General features: G+C 39.6%; 1 long non-coding RNA gene across 1 annotated transcript; it reads right to left on the bottom strand.

Annotated features, from left to right (window-relative positions):
- Nucleotides 1-5145: 5145 nt before the first annotated feature.
- LOC109184349 lies at nt 5146-6639 on the bottom strand. Its single transcript, XR_002054749.1, has 3 exons — nt 6543-6639; nt 6198-6341; nt 5146-5268 (listed from the first exon to the last, which is right to left on the bottom strand). It is a non-coding gene; the product is annotated as an uncharacterized LOC109184349 (long non-coding RNA).
- Between the last annotated feature and the right edge of the window lie 516 nt (nt 6640-7155).

Here is a 7155-nt window from a genome sequence, read left to right as displayed (position 1 = left end):
CACGCAAGGAAGGGCACAAAGACAAAGGGAGGTGCAACAAAATGGTACAAAAGCTTACTTCAATAGTTCCCACTTGCATCTGTCTCACGACTGCGGGTCTTGCCTTGCCGAGGTCCCAACTTTGTACACAGATCCTGGATGCTACTTCTACTTTGAGCCATCTCTTTGAAAACTTCTTGTTGATTCAGCACCGGTAGCCATCAAACTCTCAACCACAGGTGTAACACTTCTATCAAGCTTCCTCTTACGGATCTCCCGGATTCCTTTATGAATTGGCTGAACTCGGTAGGGGTCGGGCGCACAGAGGTAGGCCTCCTTGACACTAGCAAGATAGAACCACTCACGTAGCTTCACCTTCAGGTCTTCCCAACTGAACTCCGGGTCTTGTCTACAAACTGGCCTTTCAAGCATCCACCACGTGTCCGCTTCTTGCCGAAGGTAGAACGTAGCCAGCTCCACCTTGAGATTCTCCAGCAAACCACAACTTCGAAGATCTTGTCGAACATTCGGATTCACTCATCCAGCACTGCGGGGTTTTCTTCACCGTCGAAGATCTGTGGACGGAAACTTGAAACTTGGCGCACTATGTCCCGATTCCCATACTGAGGAGGGCATTGCTCAGCTTCTGGGTGATCTGCGTCAGCTGATGGGGGCTTTTGAGCTAGCTGCTTGTTGGTGACTGCTTCAGAAGACCTTGCACGACGTTTCGATGGTGCCATCCTTAACTTCTTCAGCAACAGCATGGTGATGGAAGGAAACTTAGGACCCGCACCCTCACCTGGTGCCTTAACTAAAGAGAACCAAAGCAAACAGGAAAACAAAGCACAAGAAGCACAACAGAAAACAACAAGTAAGCAAAACAATCTAAAAGCAACACACAGCTCACTACGCGTCCTAAGAGTCCTAAGCCTAACACCTAGATTCTTAAGGTCGCTTTAAAGTCTCAAACCACACTTAGCCACTAAGAAAGTCTAGACTTAACCCTCCTAGGCTCAAACCTAGGCTCTGATACCAACTGTAACACCCCCTAAATCAGGCTATTAAAAACCTTAAAACATGCAGATAACACAACTAAACAACTAACACATCGGAAGATTAAAAGATAACTGGATAAACATAAATCCAAGTCAAAGGGTGTTATGCCACGCCCATCAACAAAGATGAATGCTACGGCCAAATCTGCATGGTATACAACTATCCCTAATCTCACAAGTCTACAACTAGATAGGCACACAGGTCATAAAACAAACGGAAGGAGCTAAGCTATCGGGTACTAGACTGCGCTCTCGTCTAGGCATCACCTGAAAGATCAAAAATAACCATGGGACGACGCCCGGTCAGCGAATAAAGCTGGTAAGCCACCAATACATGTGAAATAACATACATAAATAAGGTATAAGTTGTAAAACATTTTCGAAACGGAATACATAAGTATATAAGTACAAAACTAAGAGTAAAAACTAACGTAAGATTCAACACTCTCAACAACAACACACGGGAACACATCCCAAGACCACAAGAACAACACGACTCACAAAAGAGTCAAGGCATGGTCTATCATCACTCAATAGATCAAAACCCGACAAGTACAACGCAAAAGAATAAGACTCACACAACCAGTAGCACATGCCTTTGTGACTACACACGTCACAAGATAAGAACTCACCACAGTGGCTACAATAGCCCTCGTGACATCACCCATCACAAGTTGATATGCCTGCCTTATGCCCGGTTCTAACCTTGTGGCTACCCACAACCTTGTATCTTCTTTCCAACCTTTACCTACAGGACCCCTGTACTTCTTAGTCCAACCTTTTCCCTCCTGGGACTGTTGTCCCCTACCAAAAAACCACCAACAAAGCCACCAATTTCATAGTACACAAGGTACCGTACACACACACGGCGACACAAGCCTTCCCAAGAAAATACGTGAACCTGACACACGGGTCACAACTCCATAATCACGTCACGGCCACCATGAGGGCCGCTGCAATACCTTGGTGACTAGTGTCCCATACAACTGTGCAATCCAGGTAAAGCCACACACGCATCACACCTTAACAAGAATCAATCAACGGATCACAACGGAGGTATGAAACATACTCAATCAAGGAATGGGTCACAGCCCAACAACAACAATGATGAATAACACAAGTTATCATCAACCCATCGGAAGGTACAAACAAGTCACACGCTAGCATTTAGACACCAAACTAGCATTCTTATCAAATGGATAAACCAAAGGTAGTTCCGAGGAACACACAAGACACATCACGGTTTAATGAAACACAATGTTGAACACTTAGCACGATACCTACCACATAGTTCTAGATATACAAAACATCAAGAAGACACACAAATAGTTCCACAAAAGAACAACGGGAAGTCAAAAGACCAAATACCGAGTCAAAAGAATCACGGGGAACAAATCCCCCAAACAACTCCACTTGTGTACCTGCGGGTGGACCCACGGGTAGGCTTCTACCCGCGGTTCCCCCCGCGGGTACAGGCCTCCCACCTTGTGTACCCCACGGGTGGGCGGCGGGTGGGCCTCCTACACTTCACTTTATAGGTTTTGTAAAGCATCGATTACCTCTTGTAAACTAAAGGACTTCACTTTACACCTTAACAAGCTCTTCTCAAGGCTCACCTTCCAAACCCACTTCAAACACAAACCAAAAAGATCATAAAGATCCTACCTTTAAGAAAAGACACCTAAGATGAAACCAAAAACACAAGATGGACTTAGATCTTACCCTCCTAGATGCCCAAATATAAGAAAGGTTGAGTCTTGGAAGCAACTCTTGAAGTCTTGGCAAGGTCTCAACTTGGCTTGGAAGAAAAGCTACTCACCTTTTTAAGAGAAGGTAGAGCTTAATTTTTTTTTTTTAGAAAGTGTAAGGGATAGAGTGAAGATGTCTACTAGGTTAGGTTACAATACTAACACTAGGTGAAAGGTCAAGAATGCTCTTACTAACATTAGGAAATGTAAGGAACAAGGGAACTCCCTTAAAAGCTCAAGGTACAACTTTGACTTTGGAATTGACTAGTCAAATACTAGTCCTCAAGTATTGAATTTCAGGATTTTAGGAATTAATTCACTAATTGAAATAGGATTAATTACTCAATTAATCCGTTAATTGAATTTGGATTTTGGGGTGTCACACCCCATCTATGTGTTGGTGTTAAGAATGAGTTGGGTGGCGAATTCGGTTGCTATAAACGAGTTGGTAGCCCCTGAGTCAAATAGTACAGTGGCGTGGGTGGCGTGTACGAGGAAGGTTTCGGAGACTACGTTGCTATCTCCGATTTTGGCTATGCTTATGGTAAGGATCCTTCCTTGAGTGGCTGGTGTTACGGCCTTGTGGGGCGGGGTGGCCTTAGCGGTTTTTGGCTCCCGGAGGGGGTCTGCGAGGTTTCCTTCGAATTTCCTTTTGGGTCCCGGGCGTGTTTCCTGTGGTTTTCCCGGTATTTTTTGTAGTTGGAATGCCTTGTCATAGGCTTCTTTGAGAGTTCTTGGTTTTCATATGGTGAGGGCCTTTTGGTTCTCGAGGTCGAGGCATATTTTGAATTTCTCGATTTTGATTGTCTCTGTAGGTACCAGTTCGGGGGTGAGGCGAGCTAGCTTGAGGAATTGCCGGTAGTATTTTGTATATGGTCGCCTTCATGTGACTAGGGTAGAATCGTTCCCGTAGTCGTGTTTTTAGGGTTTCACAGTTGAATCCGGGGCTTCTTTCGCAGCTGGGGTAGTTGCCAATGTGTGTATGTTTATCCTTTCCTGATGAGCATGTCGAGTGGTATTCTACTTTGTGATCAGTAGAATACACCTCGAGCTGTACTTGTTTATTGTTGTTGTCTTTGCCTCGATGTTTTCTACTTTGTGATCAGTAGATTATATCTTGAGCTGTGTTGAGTTGTACTGTTGTTATTCATGTTTAGATGTTGTCTTGGGGTGTTGATTCCCCTTGTTCTTTTTGAGAGTGAGATAGAATCTTTGAAGTTGACTTCTCTTTATGACTTTGAACTGATCTATACTGTATTCCGTTTCGAAAATGATTTTGTATTATACTATCTATATATGTTATTGAACGCGTATTGATGGGTTACTAGCAATATTCGCTGACTGGGCGTCGTCCCCTTTCTTTATGTGCTTTACAGGTCCTGAGTAGACATGGCGAGAGCATTAGCCGTTGGTAGTTTAGCTCCCTTGAACAATGTAGTTAGTGTTTTGGCCTGTGTGCCACAGTTGTTGAACAAAAATAGTTTGATGGTTTTAGATTTGCCTGTGCATTCACGTTGAGGTGAATGTGGCATAACACTCCTTGGTTTTCCCTGTTTTTATATTAGACTTCCGCTGTGCTTACGTTTTATGATATATGTTATTTACTTTACCATACGTATTTAAGTTTTGAAATGGCATGAAAATCGGGGGTGTTACAGTGAAATGTGGTTCATGCAACATAAGTTAGACAATATGTATACACAAGCAAGTATCATGGTTATTATATGATGGGCAATTTTAATATGTTATCGCAAGTGCACGAGTCAATTGTAATTTAGCGTGTAAAGCAAGGGGTCGAACCCGTGCGCAGAGATTTAATACAATGAAATTTAATAACTTAAAAATAATTAACTCAACCATTTAAAGTATTAGAAACATTTACCAAAGGTAAAGATAAACTCAAATGCAAAATAATTAAATCCAAACTCCAGAAGCTAAGCAAATGAAACAAACGCTAATATAATTGAAAGTGAGAAACGCAAAACTGCAGTTGCGGGCTATCAGTACCATATTCACAATACAAAGCATAGAATGTCCGTAGCAACTTAGCTTATAACTAATAAGACGAGGCTGCAAGCCTAAACATAACACTAGCAGAAATTGCTATAAAGAAGCAAGCGACAAATGCTAGTGCAATTGAAAGACCATACATATTGCATGGCATGAACCTCCTTGAGCAAATAGAAAACTTGGATAGAAAATCCAAGAAAGAAGCAGATGCGCATGCAACACCAAGAGATAGAATACTCATCACCTGCATTATATATATTATATAAATAAGCTTCAAAATTCATGAATTGAACCTGTAATTAATATGTGTGCGTGCATAAAGGAAATAAGTGAATTGAAGTACCCAATCCCCAATACAAATCAGGACCAAAAGGAAAACAGAATGTCATCTCCTTCTTAGCATTATGGAATGAAGATCCAGGCAGCAAAGAGTTAAACTCCAAAAAAATAGAACCCCCATTACAAGTGCCAAACACCTGAAATAGATCAGAGTGTGTATGCATAACAAATAAATATATGAGATCAGAGTAACAAGAACTAAAGAGCAACCATATATATGCAGTAAGGCAGTCTAATTAAACCAAAAGCTGGACTCAATTAAATTCGTTTCTCAAAATACCACAATATATAGGTTTGCATAGAAATTATGACCATGTTTGTTAAAATGGTTGTCAGCTAATAGCTGTTAGTTATTAGCTGATTGGGTTAAACAGAGAGTATAACTAGTTAATAACATTAGCTATTATAGAAAAATGTTTCGTAAATTAGCCGTTAGCTGATAGTTGTTTTCTATAAATTTTTTTCTCAAAAAGCTAATTGAAAAAGTTGTTTTGAGCATTTTTTTTTGAATTTTAACATTTTGGAGTTACAAAAAATTAATTAACCAAACACTTCTATTTGATTTTTTAACCAAGACAAACAATTAATAGTGATCAAAAAGTCAAAATTAACTTACATATATGCTGATTATTTTACCAAACAAGGCTTATATATTTTATTATTAAACACAGTTTCGTATAGCACTTGGCAAACACAATAAGCATGAATGGAACAAGAAAATACACAGTATATATATATATATATATATATATATATATATATATATATATATATATGCATGTAAGCGGGGAAAGAATCAAATAGGCATCATTAAATTATAAAGAAGTAGTATGTAATCTGTTGTGTTTATTAACAAAATAATGAATACTATTGAGTATAACAACTAAATATCAAAAGATACAACAGAACTAATAGTAGGAAATTAATAGACTAATAATAATACTTATTCCAAAGGAGACATAATAGAATGAGCAAAACTGAACAGTAAACTTGATCAATGTGAAGCATATATGCATCCACAGTAATCATTACGTAAAGGTGAAGGACTAATAAAATGCGAGCATACCAAAAACTGGTGCAGCTTGTGAAGCGTGAAGCTGAAGCCATTACTCCAGCGGAAGCAGCTGCAAAGACACACTGCAATATTCTGAGGAAGAGATCACTCAGCTTCCCTAGGCCACCAAGCATATCTCTCATCTCGACTTAATTACTGTCATATATATATACTTTGTGAGGTAATTCAAAATTAGGAATTGGAGGAGGCCATATATGGATGGTACAGTGTTAATCAATGCTTGAAAATCAATGCTTGAGATTTTAAAGCAGCAGATCAGAGGAATATTACTCTCAAGCAGATCCATTCTAGGAGATAGTGAATTTCAATTCTATCACAATATGCATATATGCTAACCTGGTTACTTTGAACGCGCAGTCCAAGCCTTTCTGATAAAACAAAAGCTAAGTGTCAATATTCACTCATTACGTACTTGTTGATTTTCCACCCATGTTGTTAATGCTGCATATGCAAGCTAAGGTTTCTCTGGGAAATTGAAGACTATGAGGATGAAGAAGATGACGTACCAAGTAATGCACATATAAAGGCGGTTCTCCATCCAGGAGCAATGGCCTCTGCAACTGCTCACTCACTCAATTCAATTGTATCCCTATAGTTGTAGGTAGCTTTGCAGTAATAATAGATATGACAATCTATATATGCTGATTCTTATGCAACGAATATTATCCGCTAGAATCATCTTTAATTTTCTACCTCTGATATATATATATATATATATATATATATATATATATATATATATATATAGAGAGAGAGAGAGAGAGAGAGAGAGAGAGAGAGAGGGGGAAGGCTTCAGGTGCGGGAATGGTTTTCGGTGCGATTGTGTGATTGGACGCACCTTAAGCATTAAAATAGCTCACTTTAAATATACAAATCACTACACACCTTAACTCCTTAAGCACACAAACAAAGCACCTTAAGAACACAATTCAATCAAGTACATAAATCA

This window comes from Ipomoea nil, unplaced genomic scaffold (genome assembly GCF_001879475.1).
Source record: "Ipomoea nil cultivar Tokyo-kokei standard unplaced genomic scaffold, Asagao_1.1 scaffold1259, whole genome shotgun sequence".
Lineage (NCBI taxonomy): Eukaryota > Viridiplantae > Streptophyta > Magnoliopsida > Solanales > Convolvulaceae > Ipomoea > Ipomoea nil.
This window is presented reverse-complemented; position numbering and strand designations above follow the sequence as displayed.